The 17,168-nt window shown below is 41.4% G+C and overlaps 1 protein-coding gene across 2 annotated transcripts in view; it reads right to left on the reverse strand.

Annotated features, from left to right (window-relative positions):
• Positions 1-17,168, reverse strand: part of ANO4 (anoctamin 4) — a 359,351-nt gene that overhangs the window by 308,624 nt on the left and 33,559 nt on the right. The window lies entirely within an intron of this gene.

Here is a 17,168-nt window from a genome sequence, read left to right on the forward strand (position 1 = left end):
CAGAGATTGGGAAAGTTTGGAGTTGGGCAAAAATGTTATGTAGTCCAACCACTTTCCCGGTGGAGGAATTCTTTTTGTAACATCCCTGACAGGTATTCTGTTAACCTCAGAAGGAATATGTCTATGACTAGGGTGGGGGAAGAATTACCATTTTATAAAGCAAAATTGGCCCTCTGTAATTATTTTATTCAACAAATATTCCTGTGGCCACCAAAGACACAGTCAACAAAACCAAAAATAAACAAGAGAAACTACATCAAAGGAAAAAGCTTCTGCACAGCCAACGGAAATCATCCACAAAATGAAAAGGCAACCTACCAAATGGGAGAAAATATTTGTAAATCATGTATCTGATAAGGGGTTAATATCTAAAGTATTTAATGAACTTATACAAATCTATAGAAGAAGAAAAAACAACAACAATCCAATTATAAAATGGACAGAACTGAATAGACATTTTTCCAAAGAAAACATACAGATGAACAACAGATATATGAAACGCTACTAATCACTAATCATCAGGGAAACGCAAATCAAAACCAGTGAGATCATCTCATACCTGTTAGAATGATTATCATCAAAAAGACAAAAACTAGCAAGTGCTGGAGAGGATAGGAGAAAAGGGAACTCTTATGCACTGTTGGTGGGAATGTAAATTGGTGCAGCTGCTATGGAGAACAGTTTGGGGGTTCCTCAATAAACTAAAAATGGAACTACCATTTGATCCAGGAATCCCACTTCTGGGTATATATAGTCAAAGGAAATTAAAAATAGGATAATGAAGGGATTTCTGCACCCTCATGTTCACTGCAGCATTATTCACAATAGCCAAGTAAAAGGGTTCCTGGACCCAATTCCAACGTGTGTGTGGAAGCTCCCCCACACTAACAAGCAATTGTCCAACACCAGTAGGGTGTGCAAGAATTCAACTCAATTTAACTCAATTCTGGCACTATCTACTGGGAGACAGAGTCAGATTCCACAGGTAAAAGACTTAGTGCTACAAGGCCACTCTCCATTCCAGATGCCGATTGTTAAGCCCAGGTTATTACCTATGCCTCTGACTGACCAGCTACAGTTTGGAGGTTCCAATGATCCCCTCCAACTCAGGATGCCAAGTGCAAGTCCAGGTTGTCAACTGTACTTCTGACCAGCTGACTGTAAATCAGAACTTCCCATGACTCCCTCCTTGGGTTTGATTAATTTGATAGAGCAGCTTACAGAACTCAGAGACACATTTTATTTATGGAACCACCAGTGTATTATAGACACATACAACTCAGGAACAGCCGGATAGAAGAGATGCATAGGGCGGGTGCGCAGAAAGGGCACAGTTTCCATGACCTCTCCAGGCACCCACTCTCCCAGTACTTCCATGTGTTCACCAACCTCAGAACTCTAACCTTTTGGGTTTTTAATGGAGCCTTCATTACATAGTCCTGATTGATTAAATCACTGGCCATTGGCAACTGATTCACCCTCCAGCTCATCTCTCCTCAGAGGGGTCCGGGGGTTGGACTAAAGTTCCACCCCTTTAATCACTTGATTGGTTCTCTGGGCAACCTGCCGGCATCCTGCAGTGCATTCTAAAGGTCACCTCATTAACAAAACAAAAGACACCTTAAACACTCTCACCACTTAGGAAAATCCAAGAGACTTAGGAGCTCTGTGCCAGAAATGAGGAAAAAGACCAAATATGTACTATTTCTTATTATAAATCACAATATCACACCAAGATATGGAAACAACCTAAGTGTCTATGAACAGATGAATGAATAAAGAAGATGTGTATATGTATATGTATGCATACACACACACACACACACACACACACACACACACACGAATATTATTTAGCCATGAGAAAGAAGGAAATCCTGCCATTTGCAACATAAATGGACTTTGAAGGCATGTTGAGTAAAATAAGTCAGAGAAAGACAAAACTCAGGAACAGAGTAGAAAAGTGTTTGCTGGGGGCTGCAGGGGTGGGGGAAATAGGAAGAGATTGGTAAACGGTACAATCTTTCAAGAATAGCTAGCTAGCTAGATAGCTAAATATTCCTGTGCAATTTCCAGCTTCAATTCATAATGCTTGGCTCTGTGAGAACACAAACACCTAAGACAGTGTCAGTCCCTTAGGGAGCTTACAGTCTAATGGGAGAAATGACAGGACACAAATAATTATAATAAAAAGTAGGAAATAATAGTAGAAAGTTATTATCACTTAAAGAACAAAAATACAAATATCTCAATTAAAAATAGGGGAAGTACTTGAACAGGCACTCCACAGACGTATGAAGAGATGCTCAACGTCATTAGTTACCAGAGAAATACAAAGTAAAACCACAACAGGGAAGCATTTCATACTCAGCAGACCCGCAAAATGTAAGTCAGACAACTTCAGGCATTGGCAAGGATGCAGAGCAACTAGGACACTGGAGCCATTGTGGGAATTGAATGCATTTATATATGTAAGGTGCTTAGAGGGGAATAATGTAGGTCTGTTTAACATTATTTCATTAGAACACAGATGAAAAGGGGAAAAAAAATAGATTCCCAGATAGGGCCACTGTCTGTGTGGAGTTTGCACGCTCTCCCCAAGTCTGCGTGGATTTTCTCCACATACTCTGGTTTCCTCACACATCCCTAAGATGTGCACATAAGGTGAAATGGCACATAACTTGTCCCAGTCTGAGTGTGTGAGTGAGTGTGTGAGTGAGTGTGTGAGTGTGAGAGTGTGTGTACGAGTGCGCCCTGTGATGGAAGGGCATCCTGTCCAAGGTTGGGTCACACCTTGTGCCCCAAGTTGCTGAGAAAGGCTCTGGCCACCTGTGACCCTGAACTGCAATAAGCAGGTTGGAAACATCCCACAGTTTCCAAGAATTTATCAAGGACGTTAAGTGAGGACTTACTGCACTGCCGGGCACACAGGAAACCCTAGGTGAATTAGCGATCATCAGTCACCACCGTCATGATTGTCACTGAATGACTGTTATGTGCTTATGGTGGAAGTGTAAACTGACATAACTAATTTGGGAAACAATTTGGCCTTCAATACAGCTGAGCAGGTTCATACTGAATGGCCCAGCAATTCCACTCTAGTGTATAACCCTAGAGAAACTCTAGCACTTGGATGACTCAAAGGTGATTCAAAGCAAAATTGTTCTCAATTTCTCCAAACTGGAATCCTGCACGTGTCTACAAGTGGTGGAATGGATACATACGTTGGGTATATTAATACACTGGAATACAATATGTAGCAGAAGTGAATGAATTACATTTGTCTACAATATAGATCAATTTCATCAAATTTACCTTGAAGTGAAAGACTCAAAAATAATATACTACATGATGCTGTTTACATAAAATTCAAAAACTCAGCTATGTATTGTTTAAGGATAAGAATGTATAGTAAACATATAAAATAAAGCAAGAAAATGAAAAAACACAGATTTAAGAGTGTTGCTTCTAAGATGGGGGAGAAGAGGGAATAGGACCGAGAAAGCCCACAGGAGCCTTCAAAGGCAGTGCTTATGTTCTTTTGTTTAAATTGGATGGTGGATAAACAGGTGTATGAGGTCACGTGACCCTTTATCTCTTACATACGCTTTATATTTTACATCCACTTAATTAATAAAAACCAATTTTTAAAAAGAATTATAGAAGAAAGAGCTCACTTTTGACTGGGAGAAACTGGACAGACTGGTCACCATGGCAAACAGAATTTTTCTTTTGCAGCAATTTAACTGGGTGATGGCAATTTACTGAAACTCTGCCTTGGGATTCTATAGCTGCATCAGGCTCCAAGGGAGAAAAATCTACAATCTATTAGCAGTGTCTTCCCTGGTCACTGATCTAGAAAGTGTCAATACTCCCTGAGGTTTTGGCAGCCCTGTGTTGAGGTTTCCCTGGCCCACAGTCATTCCATCATGCCACATGGTCTCCCGGTGAATCAAATGTCATCTGTGCTGGGTGTTGAAAGCGATACAGAAATCTGAGGGTGAAGGAATACAGCATGCCAGGCAGAGACGGGTAAGAATAGTATGAGCATTTAAAGAAAACCAAAGAGCATTTGGGGTCCTGGCCAAAATCTGCTAGTTCTCCTTTACCCCATTCCTTTTCAATAGTCAGTGGTATGGGAAGTATCAGAGGGTGAATCATACTTAAAAAATCACTCACATGTGGCTCTAAATGTGTATTTTTAAAGACTGGTCTATCCAATGAGGTAAGAATTCTCCGCAACTGAAACCAATAGGTTAAGTTTGGATTCTTCACATCATCAACACCATAATCCTCGCTCCCTCCACCCCTGCCTTCCACTGTGTTCTACGTGCTAGGTGCTGGGCTATGCCTAAGAGACACAGAACAAATAAAGAGTCCCTGCCCCCAAGGATCTGAGTGTCAAACTAGAGACAGGTAAGTAAAAGCAGCAACAAGACACCAAGACAGGGCATCTGGCATTCTTTAATGAGACCTAGGAAGCCCCGTGCCTTTCTGTATCACCTACACCATCACTCCTGCCAGAGAGAAGGGGTCAAATGTGAGCCAACAGGTCCCAGCCACAAGTTCTTCTTCTCGCCTTCTTCAATGCAAGAGCTCATTTGAAAAATTTACTTGTACCTAAGGAAAGAGAATACAATGCAACTGGCAGAAAGAACTTTCTTTGACTGTCTTGGTTTTTATAATCTTGTCCATGTTTGTAGAATGTTTGTAGTTATTCTGCACTACCTATCCAAGAGGGTTGTGTGTGATTATCAGATAGATAATACGGCTTTTAAGCTAAAAAGATAAAATCAAAACTCATGTAATGGGAAGAAGCAGCAAGAATCTGAAATCCTAAGCCAGTCATTTTCAAACTGTAGTGTGCCGAAGCATAACCAGTGTTCGTCAGTGTTCCATCTAAAACGCAGATTTCCAAACACAGGATCTAAGAAATTTACATCAGGAGTTCTGGAGTGAGGTCCACAGTCCATAATAAATAGCACTCCAGACGATTCTAATGCTAGTAGTCTAAGGAGAACCTTCTTAAGTACCACTGATGTCGGCTAAAATCGTCACTCTAATTAAAAGTTGAACTTTGAGTCTCCTGGTAACCGAAGCAAAAAAGAGAAACATGGTATAACATAACCATCACTATATCCAGAGAGACAAACATTTTGTAAATTCTAAAAGTAATAGAACATGTTTTTATTGCTATCTACATAATCAACAATCTCTAAGCTGAATTACCGGTACTTGAAATTTGTAAACGCTCTCTCCTGAAAGTTTAGATAATATGGTTGAGAAAAACATTATGTGGAAATACATCAAATAGTACTCAATAAAATTCTAAATTCATTTTACTCCTGGAAATACGTGTTAAGCCAATATCCTATAGCCAATTTATAATTCTGCCTCTGGAGCCTGCACAAGAGATGGCTTTCATGGTAAGTGTTTAAGTTCAAGTGACTTAACAGAGCCCGACCATAGACCTACAGGCTAGGAAGCAAAGAGATCATATTAGACATGGGAGGGAACGTATACCCTTCTCAAATGAATCTGTACTTAATTATGTCCAAAGAACTAACAAAGATTTCCTAGGAGTAATCTACAATCCAGATGATCTTCCCTCTAATTCTTTATAAATACAGTGGTACCTCAGTTTTCAAACATCTCCATTGACGAACATTTTGGTTTATGAATGCCGTAAACCCAGAAGTAAATGCTTCGTTTTTCGAACATGACTCAGAAGTCGAACATGTCACACGGCTTCCGCTGAGTGCAAGATCCTAAGGCCTAGCTGTCGGCTGTTTTTGAACGTTTCAGGACTTGTGGATTACGTTCGAAAACCGAGGTAACACTGTATTTGTACATCCCTTTACAGTTCACATGAAAATTTTCCATGTTCATTTAAGCACCACAACAACCCAGTATGCAAATTTCTAACAGCCTCATATCACCGAGAGAGACACTAAGGAATTACCCACGGACAACAGCTGGTACTGGCAGAGGCAAGAGTGAAACCCCAAGGTGTCCTCTTCCACCCCAGCGAGATGACCACACTGCAAACTCTCATTGTTAGACCCTAACACCAACATAACAATTATATTTCCATCTTCATGAATATTCTAGTCATCTGTCTGCATTATTTATTAAGAGGCCAGATCCATTGCAGGAGCCCTCTAGAACACCAGCATCTTTCCTTTGTATTAAAATCACAAAAGCATACCTCTCAGGATATCCTTGCATCCTTGATGAGGAAAGTGAGATTGATAAGGACGCATAATTTTACATTTAATGAATGCCATCCAAGAAAATGGACTTCAGAAGTCTTCCTGTGAGAAAGCATGGATGTTGTGTAGGATTAAAAATGACTATTCACACAGTCATTTTTAATCCTACAAAACATCCATGTTGTTGTTTTTTTTTTGTCTTTGTATTTTGGTTGTTTCCTGGTTTCAGAGAAGCTATGTAACACATCATAAATAGCTATCTAAACAGATGGTTTTTCATACACTAGATGCTATCACAGGCACAGAGATTCATGACATGACATTTTTAATATCTGTGGATTACTTAGATTTAAGGGAGTCATTGAGATTTTTTTTTTTATTAAATTTATTGGGGTGACAATTGTTAAGAACAGAATTGCACTACCAAAATTAATGCTATTTCCACTCTCCCTAAAATAGCTGAGTGTGACGTGAACTCACTATGGGGAAACCTGAAAATTTGAGGAAATTGTAACATTTTAAGTTACAGAAAAATATCTTCTGTCATTCAAAGATACTAGTAAAAACATAAAAGTATGGTATTTACAACTCAAAAGCTACAACCAACAAAACAAAGCAATTTGATTCAACAAACACACTGAGGACCGATAAGGCACAAGTCCTGTGCTAAAAATACACTGAAAATGCAGAAATAAGACAAAGTACCTGACCCAGGGGCACTCAGAGACCCAAGAGAGCTGGGTATGTAAGCATGTAAATTAAAATGCAGTGTGATGAGGGTAGAAATAAATGTCGAAAGATACAAGGTCAGAGTCATAACCTTTTCCATGGGTTTCAAAGAATTTGTAATCTCCATCACCTTCATTCTACCAGACACTGTGATTAAGAAATACTTGTATTACAAAGCATCGAGGACTTGTCTACGCTCCCTCCACAGACATTGCTTTTGACCGTGTTTCCTGTTGCGGTAGAGAAAGGAGAGATTCTTAGGTGAGGCCTGGCCTAAGACTTCTAACTTCTACCACTATCATTCCGCAAAACCAAGGAGAATGTGTTTTGGCAGTCTTCACATCACAGCTTGACTATCTCCCATTGTTGTTTTCTTTTACACAACTTCATTAATTATATTTACACTTCCAGCTTAAAAATGGTACTCAGAGGCAAGCTTCATGTACAATTCAATGTGGCATTTCATTATCAGACAGGAATTTGACTGATAGGATGTGTCTAAGGTTCTCAGGCAAATCAGTTGTGGAGCCGGGACTTAATAACTTGGAGCGTGTCTCAAAATCCAGACTTTCTAACAGTCCTTCTCCATTAAGAAGTTGATTTTGCTCTTCCCCCAGGACATTAATCAAATGCTTCATTCCTCCTAGTTCTAAGAAAACTCAAGGTTTTGCCAAATTTTCAATCCTTCTCGGTATATTTCTTAAATAAAGCAATTTGACATTTGTACTCACTTTAATCGATGTCCTTCTAAGGTAGAACAATGTCTCCTTGCAAATCCTAATAGGCGAGCAGCTCCCTGAACTCACCTGTAACCAACGATGGCTGCTGGACTCATCTGTCATTTCACAATAACAGTGTGACCAATAGCATTAGTTTTCACTTTATACATAATCAGCACTATTCCTTCCAGAACATACGTTTGATGGAATGATGCCCTGAGGAATTAAAGGAACAAAAATGATCATCTGGTAATTATCCCAGCCATCCGCAAGCGTCAGGAGGTTTTCCAGTTTAAAAGTAGCCTGCAGCTAAATGTATGGAGTCTCCGTAGAGGCTTCTTTTAACCAAATAAAGCCCCCGTCCTTGCTGCTTCTCCTTAAGATGCAAAACAGTAGGTCTTCAATTTAGGAACGAAGTGGTTATGAGGCCTTTTGTTTAGAATGCAGAAAACAAGCTCGCCAAGTGGTTCAGGAGTATGTATTCCTCTTATATTGTCAGGAAGTGGCAACAAGCCTGGCACGCGCTCAAAAAATGAGGAGTATATTAATTAATGAATGCCAGAAACAGGGTTATAAGTCATAGCAAAATTCAAGGCCAGTTCACAAAAGCCCCACGATGACAATAAAAGTGCCCAGAGCTACGTGAACTGGGAATGGGGCATGCTGGATACCAGCTCCTGCAGCAGGACAGGAGGGGGTCAGGGGGCTTCTGCAAGAGCTGCCCATTTGAAAGGCGGGCATTTGTGAACAGGTGACTGTGGGTGGAGAAAGGAGACAGTGTGGAAATTGCTAGAGAAGAGGGGAACTGGATATTCACCTGGGTAACAAATGCCCTTAGGGTAACAAATTAGCCCTGTTCATTTAGCCTTTTTACTGGGTGGAAATAGGCCTTTTTAGTTCTGTTATGGCTAAACTGCTTTCAGATGGTGAAAGTCTAAGTAAATCGGAAAGGACCTGGGTAGAGGAGGAGGAGGAGGAGGAAGAGGGTGCAAGAGCCAAGTTGAATACTTCGCATTTCTCACCTCTCAGGGATTAGCCTGTAGTGGTAGCTACAGGCCCTTATCCTCGCCCTCCAAGCTGATGGGGGTGTGACACAAAGGAATGTCAAAGTGACAGAAAAGTGCCCACCTGAATGTCTTCAAGGGAGACTGGAGGAAAAGGGCCTTAGATAAGATGCCAAAGCATGAAAGCACGTCTATCTGCATGTGTGTAAGAGATTAATAGACTTTTAAAACAGGAGAAACCTTAAAGATTGACTCAATGTTCCTCACTTTAGAGATGAGGGGAGACCAGGGAGGTCAGGAAGCTCATTAAGAGTCACACAGCCAATTCATAGCCAGGGCTGCCAACAAGTACCCTCCTTGCCACCCTGTATTGAGAGAAAGATAAGCAGCAATTTGAAGAGAAACAACATGGTGCAGTCAAACAGGCATTGGCTGTTAGACTTTGGGGCAGTTACCATTTCTGCTCTTTATCTAAATGGCTATAAAACAAGGATGACAACTACAAATGCCGATGGCTGCTGTCAATGAGTGCATGGAAAACACCGGACATAGAACCCAGTACATACAAATGCTCAATAAATATTAACCCTATTATCTTTCCCTAAATGTCTTCCCCAATGGCCTTCTCCAAAACCTAAAGGATCACTGCATTCCCTTGAGATCAAGGTTTTGTGTCACAAAGGAACAGAGGGAATGACGTAACACTAAAGTAGTGTGTGGGAAGGTAAACCCAACATTCAGAGTACAGGTTACGTCTGTGGGGAAGTGAATGCTTCAAATGCACCAATATTGTGTGATAGCTGCAGGTAAGTGGTGAGGACATATATTTTCATCATATTTTTATGCCTTTTCATGTGTCTGAAAATTTGGTAATAAAATGTTTAAATAAATAAAAAGAGATAAACAGAAAAATAAGTCATTGAGAAAAATGGCACCTGGGAGCAGAAAGTCTTTATATAGCAGCAAAAAAGGAAAACTTGGGACTATGGGAACTGTCCCTGGGGACAGGGTCCTACACAGCAGGATTCCATGGGGAAAATGGGCTAAGAAGAGCACCTCACAACCTTGACCTCCCTCAGTTTTACCTAGCCTTCCTAAGACATGTAAATATAAACATCTTCAGTTTCTCTATACATTTCCTTTCAATCTTTAGGTTTGGGATATAGGTGCCTTTTGTCAAAGGAAAGAAGGACGCAGCTATGTTTGAGGGGTCTCGTATCCTCTGCCAAGTCAGCTCAGCCACACTCACCACAGAACTGTAGCAGCTAAGCTTTGCCCAGGCTTTCCTGATAGTCCTAAAGACATGGGAAAAGAGAAGAATAAGGAGAGAGAAGTGACAGAGCCAACACAGAGAAACCCATTATTAACTCAGTCTCCCCTGATTCTGGTGTCAGCCATGTTAAGAACCCTCCATTCTAGTCTGTTCTTAATTCGATAAGGATATACTCGTATGCATTGCACAAGGCATACACAGTATAGGCTTAACTAAGTACATGGAGTGAAAGCAATGCTCCCACTACACACAGATACCCACAGAGAGAGAGACTGGGGCCCAACATGGCCCAGTGGGAAGATATGAGATTTGGTGTTGGAAGACTTGGGCTTAAGGCCATGCTCTGACATGCCCCTGAGCAAAACATGTACCCTCCCTAAGTTTCCACATCTGCAAATGAGTATTCTAGTACCTACCTGTAGTGGGTTGAATGGTGCCCCCTAAAATATATGCCCACCTGGGACCTCAGAACGTGACCTTATTTGGAACAAGGGTCTTTGCAGATGTTACTAAGGATCTCGAGATGAGATCTTCCTGGATTAGAACGGGCCCTTATTGCCTTAGAGCTGCCAAATCATTTGTTACCCCCGCACTCTTCCCAGGATTTCACAAGAGGGCCTCAGTAAACTGAGGCCCGATGAAGAGGTATCAGAGAAGCTTCCTTGAGGGGATGTCTCAGCAAACTGAGACCCAATGGAACAATATCGGTCCCTCCCCTTCAATGGATCCCCCGGGATTGCGGGTGTGTGTGAAGGCAAAGTACAAGCTGGAGCACAAGGCCACGTAACACACAGATCTTGAGATTAACAATCTTTACCTCCTCAGAAGTTAACCAATAAAAGCTATGAGGTGGCCCGAGCTGGCCCAATTTGGGGCTCAGTCTTTGAGGCTTGAGTCCTTTGGCCTCTATTCTTGGCTACTGTCTTTCTTAACCCTGGGCCGCCCTTCTGGCTTCCCACAACTCCTGTCGTGCAGGACGCGATAGGCCCTAAACCCAATGACAAGTGTTCTTAGAAGAGACAGAAAAGAAGACAGACACACAGAAAGAAGGCTGTGTGAAGACAGAGGCACAGAGGCAGTGACTGGAGTTACGCTATCACAAACCAAGGAACTCCAGGAGCCAGCAGAGCTGGAAGAGGAAAGGGAAGATTCCTCTCAAGAGCTTTTGGAGGAAGCACAGTCCTGCTGACATCTTAATTTCGAACTGCTGGCAGGCGTCCAGAACTGTGAGAGAATACAATTCTGTTGTTTTATGCCCGTAAGTTTGTGGTACTTTGTTGCAGCAGTACTACCTTACACGGTCAATGTGAACATCAAGTAGGATAATGCATGTGGAAACCCATTGGGAACTATTTAGAGGGATGTAAGTGGTAGCTATCATTACTGAATCACAAAATTTGGGAGAGTAGCATGGCTTCTGTGAGGAACTGAATTCCAGACCTGCCCCTAAGGACACAGAGAGGCCCCTTAGAAAACTGGGGACTGGCTCCTTGCTGGGCCAGCGCCTCATTCCACTTGCACATGTGCCTCTGAGGAGGATTAGAGCATCAGTGAGTGTAGGAAGAAGGTGCCCAACTGCTCTCAGACACTGGTCACGTGGCAAGCATCACACACGGAGGCCACCATCTGCACTAACAACTCACATTCAAGAACAGTTCAATGTCAGCCTTTCTCTCATCCTGAATGAGCCAGCACCAAGGGCAGGTGCCCCTGGGGCAAGAGTCTGTCCATGAACAGTGTCACTGTGGGTCAGAGCATTTCAGAGCAGACGAGCTCCAGGCTGAAGAAGGAAGGGCGCCCGGCCAGGCCCTCAACTACCCATCTCTGATCCAAAGAGGCTCATTTAGGACTTTCCTGAGTCTGACGTGATCCTTCCCAGCCATTGCTTGTTTTATTTTTGGTCCTTCTGGTTTTAATTAATTGTAAAACACTTCAGAAATTGCAAAGTTCTAACAACTGGATACAAGTTAACTTAATTAGCTGATGTTCCAAATCAGATTATGTAGCTATTTAAATAGAGGTGACTCTAGAACAACAGGTTTAAACTGCATGTATCCACTTATGCTCAGATTTTTTTTCCATACTTACTGTAAATGCACTTTCTCTTCCTCATGGTTCTTAATAACATTTTCTTTTTTCTAGCTTACTTTATTGTAAGAATACAGTATTAAAATACATATGACATATAAACTGTGGTGACTGACTGTTTGTTACTGGTAAGGCTTCCGGTCACGAGTAGGCTTTTATTTATTTTCAATTACAGTTGACATTCAATGTTGTTTTATATTAGTTCCAGGTATACAGCAAAGCGGCTAGACATTTATATAATTTATGAGGTGATCTCCCCAATAAGTCTAGTAACCACCTGGCACCATCAGCCATTCCTTTTTAAGGGGAGTCCTGAGTAATGAATTTTTTTCCTTGATATTAAAATCCACAGTCCTTGAGGGACTGGTGAATAGATACAGTGAATAAACTGATCAAAGTAGGTTGGCAAAAAGCACAAAAAGAGTAACATGCATGCATGGATGGAAGACACACAGAGAAGGAAAACCTGCTGCAGAAACTGTAAAAGAAAAGGAATGTAAGAGACAGGTGGGATTATAATCCTTGATGAATTTAATGGTGGCTTTAGACTTCATAATTTGCTTGTATGAAAGTTGGTACTATTCCCATTTTATAAATCAGAATAAACAGGAGGCAGGTTGGCAATCTGCCTTCAGAGAACAAACATTTTCTTATCAGGAATTAATGGGGTGAGTGGCCTCAGTGGCCTTCAAAGATTCCTTCCAAGTGTGAAATTCACCCTCCTCAACTGCAAAGTCTGCAGTGACTCACTCCACCCTCTACAAGGTCAAGGTTCTTGTCATACAGTACAGAATAATCAGGCCTATCTTAGAAGTTAAGTCAGGCAAAGGAGAGTATATAGAAGTACTCAGAGATGAGACTGAAAAGAGACAGGCAGGGGCCCAATCATGAAGGGCTAAGGAGACTGAATTTTATTCTCTAGACAATCGGGAACCACTCAAGTTTTACAAAGGGAAGTGACATCACCAGATTTGCCCTTTAAAGAGATTAAGTCTCATGGAGAACGGAGACTTCAGCGAAGTTTCCAGAGAGACTCCAGGGAAGACCAGTGACAGAACAATGGTCCAGGCAAACGTGATATAGAAACAACTTAAGTGTCCATCGACAGATGAATAGATAATGTCACACACACACACACACACACACACACACACACACACACACACACTCAGGAACATTACTCAGCCATGACAAAGAGAATCCTACCATTTGCAACAACATAGATGGACCTTGAGGACAATATGCTAAGTCAAGTAAATGAGAGAAAGAGAAATAACGTCCTCGTACGATCAATCTTACCAGTGAAAAATTTAAAAGCTAAACTCATAAAAACAGAACAGATTGATGGTTGCCAGATGTGGGGGGTGCAGAAAAATGGATGAAGGTGATCAAAGGTACAGACTTGCATTGTAAGATAAATAAGTTCTGAGGGGTCTAATGTACACTGTGATGACTCTAGTTAACAACACTGGATTGTACATTTGACAGTGGCTGAGAGAGATCTTAAAAGTTCTCATCTCCAGGAAAAAAAGAAATTGCAACTCTGTGAGATGATGGATGTTAACTAAACTTACTGTGATATCATTTTGCAATATATACATATATCAAACCATCATGTTCTACACCTTAAACTTATTTATGCCAATTATAGCTCAATAATTGTGGGTGAGGGGGAAGGCTAGCAGTACACATGGACAAAGTAAAACATCCAAAAGTCACTTAGCTAGAACTTAAGGATTTTTGTCATTGCATTTTACCTAATAAGTAACTGGTATCTAATGCTTGAAAAAATAATAACAGCAGCAATAGTAATTAATAATGACACATGAAGTCCTGATTTAGGATTAAAGGAAACTACCCCCTTTCTCCGAGTGCTTTATCACTTAGACCCTCTTTGCAAACTACGCTATCTAAGAGCAAATGATACTCTAATAAAGTAGTAGAAGACTTGTTCTTTGTCACTTGTCTTTTCCCTAGAACAGTTAAAATGGTTACATGTTAAGGTTTGAAAGGATCTCTCTGTAGGGAAGGGAGGTAAGACAACATGAGCTGCAATAGCAGCAAACTGGAGAGTAGGTGAGAGCCAAGTGAGTGCGCAAACGGTCAAGAAAACAAATACTCGTACTGAAGGTAAGCAGCAGGTGGTAGTAAACCAGGGAGAAATTTGTTAGGGTTAAGTCAATTAATGGTAATTAGATGCAGATAACTAAGGAGGATTGTAATCAAAGTACAGTGATGGTGGCCGAGTTATAAATTAAGGATTAGCGATACAGAATTAGTTTAAGGACAGAATGAAGACTTCATCATTAAGCCATTAGTTCAATAAATACTGATCAACTATTGTGTATCTCACATTGTACAAGGCCACAGGGATCCAAATTCAGGCCACACACGTTCGCTGTCTGCACAACACTCACCATTTGGCCGTGTAGATACACACTCAGCTCTGACTCACTGTGGTTAATTATCTGAGTAAGGTGCCATGGGCACACAGAGGAAGGCGCATGGAGCCTGGGGAAGCCCTCAGAGGAATGGCGTTTATGCCAGGTCTTCAATTTCATCAAGCAGAAGAGGAGGAGGAATGGACACTCCAGGTGAGCGTTCGGCTCAGCAAAGGCAGGAAGACATTGCAGTACACCAAGTAGAGCCAGAACACAGGATGCTTGGGGCAAACAGGCCAGGCCAGACCGTGAGGGTGTCGGACCCCATGCTATGAAGTCTGAACTCTAACTATAGCCAGTCAGGGACCACTGATGCTTTGTTTGTTTTGCATTTATGTTATTGTGGTAAAATACACAGAACAAAGTTACCACGAGAGACTTTTAGTACAGTCAATCATGTTGTGCAAACATATTACTCTCCAGCTCCGGAACCTTTTCCTCACTCTAAAGGGAAATCCTGTACATATTAAGTAATCACTGCTCCTTCTCCCCTCATCCCCTGGCAACCACTAATCTGCTTTCTGTCTCTATAGATCTATTCTGGATTTTTCATATAAATGGAATAATACGACATGTAACCTTTGGTGTCTGGCTTCTTTCATTTAACAAGTTTTCAAGATTCGTCCATGTTGTAGCATATATCTGTACTTTATTCCTTTTATGGCTGCATAATATTACATTGCGTGACTATCCCACATTTTGTTTACCCATTCATCAGTTGATGGGCATTTGGGTTGTTTCCTCCTTTTTGCTATCGCGACTAGTGCTGCTATGAACACTGGTGCACAAGTTTATTTGAACACCTGTTATCAATTCTTTTGGGAATATACCCAGGACTAAAATTGCTGCCTTCTATGGTCATTCTATGTTCTGCTTATTGTAAAACGACCAAAGTCACCGATGGTTCTTAGGCCAAGGAATGGCACATTGGGCCCAATGTTTTAGCCATTGATACCAAGTGACTAGGGAGGAGAGAACAAATTGAGAAAAGAGTGAAGGCAGGGAGCCCATCCAGGAGACTACTGCCCCAGCCCAGGTAAGAGAATAGAAAGCTTTAATCCATGGCATGGGAAATGACCAGAGGAATGAAGAAAAGAGGGTAGATTTAAGATACATTTCTGAGGCAGAATGAGCAAGAATTGAAGAGCAATTAGATGTAGGAGAGGACTGAGAAAAACACTTTATTCATAGCTCCACATTATAGTGTGGGTTATGTGTTGACAATTCTCCTTTTTGACTAGATGCTGAGCTTCAAAAAGGAGTCATGTATTAGTCACCTTCACATCCCCAGTGCTTAGCACAGAACCTGACCCAGTAAATGAACAAAGAACAAGTTTAGTGTCTGGCTGACACTGTTATTCACAAGAGAAAAAGAACTGATAGATAATGGCTGTGAATGGGGGGTTTAAGATGACTCTTCACTGTCTGTTTGAGAAAGAGGATGGATGGTGATCAGTTTGCTGAAACAGGGAACACAGAATTGGTTCAGACAGGTTTTTGTGGGAACATGAAGGTAGGGGTGTCTAACAGAGCTAGAAATTCAGAGCTAAGTCTTAGGGGGATTATGCAACAAAAGACAGTATTTTGACATCAAATGTTAGTAGCTTTACTCATTAAAATCTCTCTCATTTAGATATCTAACTTCATGAGTCAACTCAAAATTCCATAATATAATGGCATAAATATCTTCCTAGGAAGAACTGGGAACAACAGGAGTAAAAACTATAGTGTGGGTTATGGCTTAATCTACATTATGCCACAGCTAGGCTTCAGGCAGATCCAGGCACATCTCCGATGTTGGCAGGGCAGGGAGTCCTCAAACATTTACTTTCCTAAGATGATCTACCCTGGAGAGAAGGGGCCTTTACAAGGAAGTTTAAGTAAAAGAGGACAACCCAACCAGAGTATGAGGAGGACAGCATGGTGTCTCTTTCAGGAAAACAGCCTTAAAGATGCAGATCTGAGCCTTCCTTGAGAAAAGGTCCACTTGTGAGTCAAGAAGACTATATGTGTGTGAGATAGGCTAGAATAAATTGTGTTACCAGCTCCAATTTGTTATCCTTCCCTGATTCCACATCCCGTTGCCATGCAACTTGCAGTGCCCACCCACTGACAGACATTCTGCCCCACCATTAGCTCTGGGCTAAGTCATGTGATGTGGTTTAGTCAATGGGATATTGCCTGATGTGTTCCCAGCAGAAGCTTGAAACCTTTCTTTTTTCTTTTGCATGATAGCATGCCAGGGCTGAAAGACTTGGGGAGCAAAGCCAAGTCACCTCACTGCTCCAGCTGAGGTCAGCCTAGATCAACCAACTGACATCCAACTCTGAGACACTGAGTGAGCCCCGCCAAGATCAGCAGAGCCATCTAATTCCAGATGCATAAGTAAATGCTTAGTGTTGTACACTGAGTTTGGGGGGTTGTTTGGCCTGCAGTAGTATTGTGGTAACGGTTAACTGATACAAGGTCCTTTGCCACGATTCTTTGACTCAACACTGTGAGAACTTCAGGAAACACAGAGCCCTTTTGAGGGGATCATAGCTTTGCAAACATGGAAGACAGTCTCATTCCCGCACACATCATAGATGATTTTTTAAAAACAATAATCAGTCTTCAAAGAGAAAGCATTTCCTTGTACAATAGACTTCACACACACCAGGAAAAAACTTACCCCTGTGACCCTTATTTGTTTTTGGAAGGAT

This window comes from Rhinolophus sinicus, chromosome 1 (assembly GCF_057876585.1).
Source record: "Rhinolophus sinicus isolate RSI-liver-muscle chromosome 1, RSI-T2T, whole genome shotgun sequence".
In the NCBI taxonomy this organism is placed as follows: Eukaryota; Metazoa; Chordata; class Mammalia; order Chiroptera; family Rhinolophidae; genus Rhinolophus; species Rhinolophus sinicus.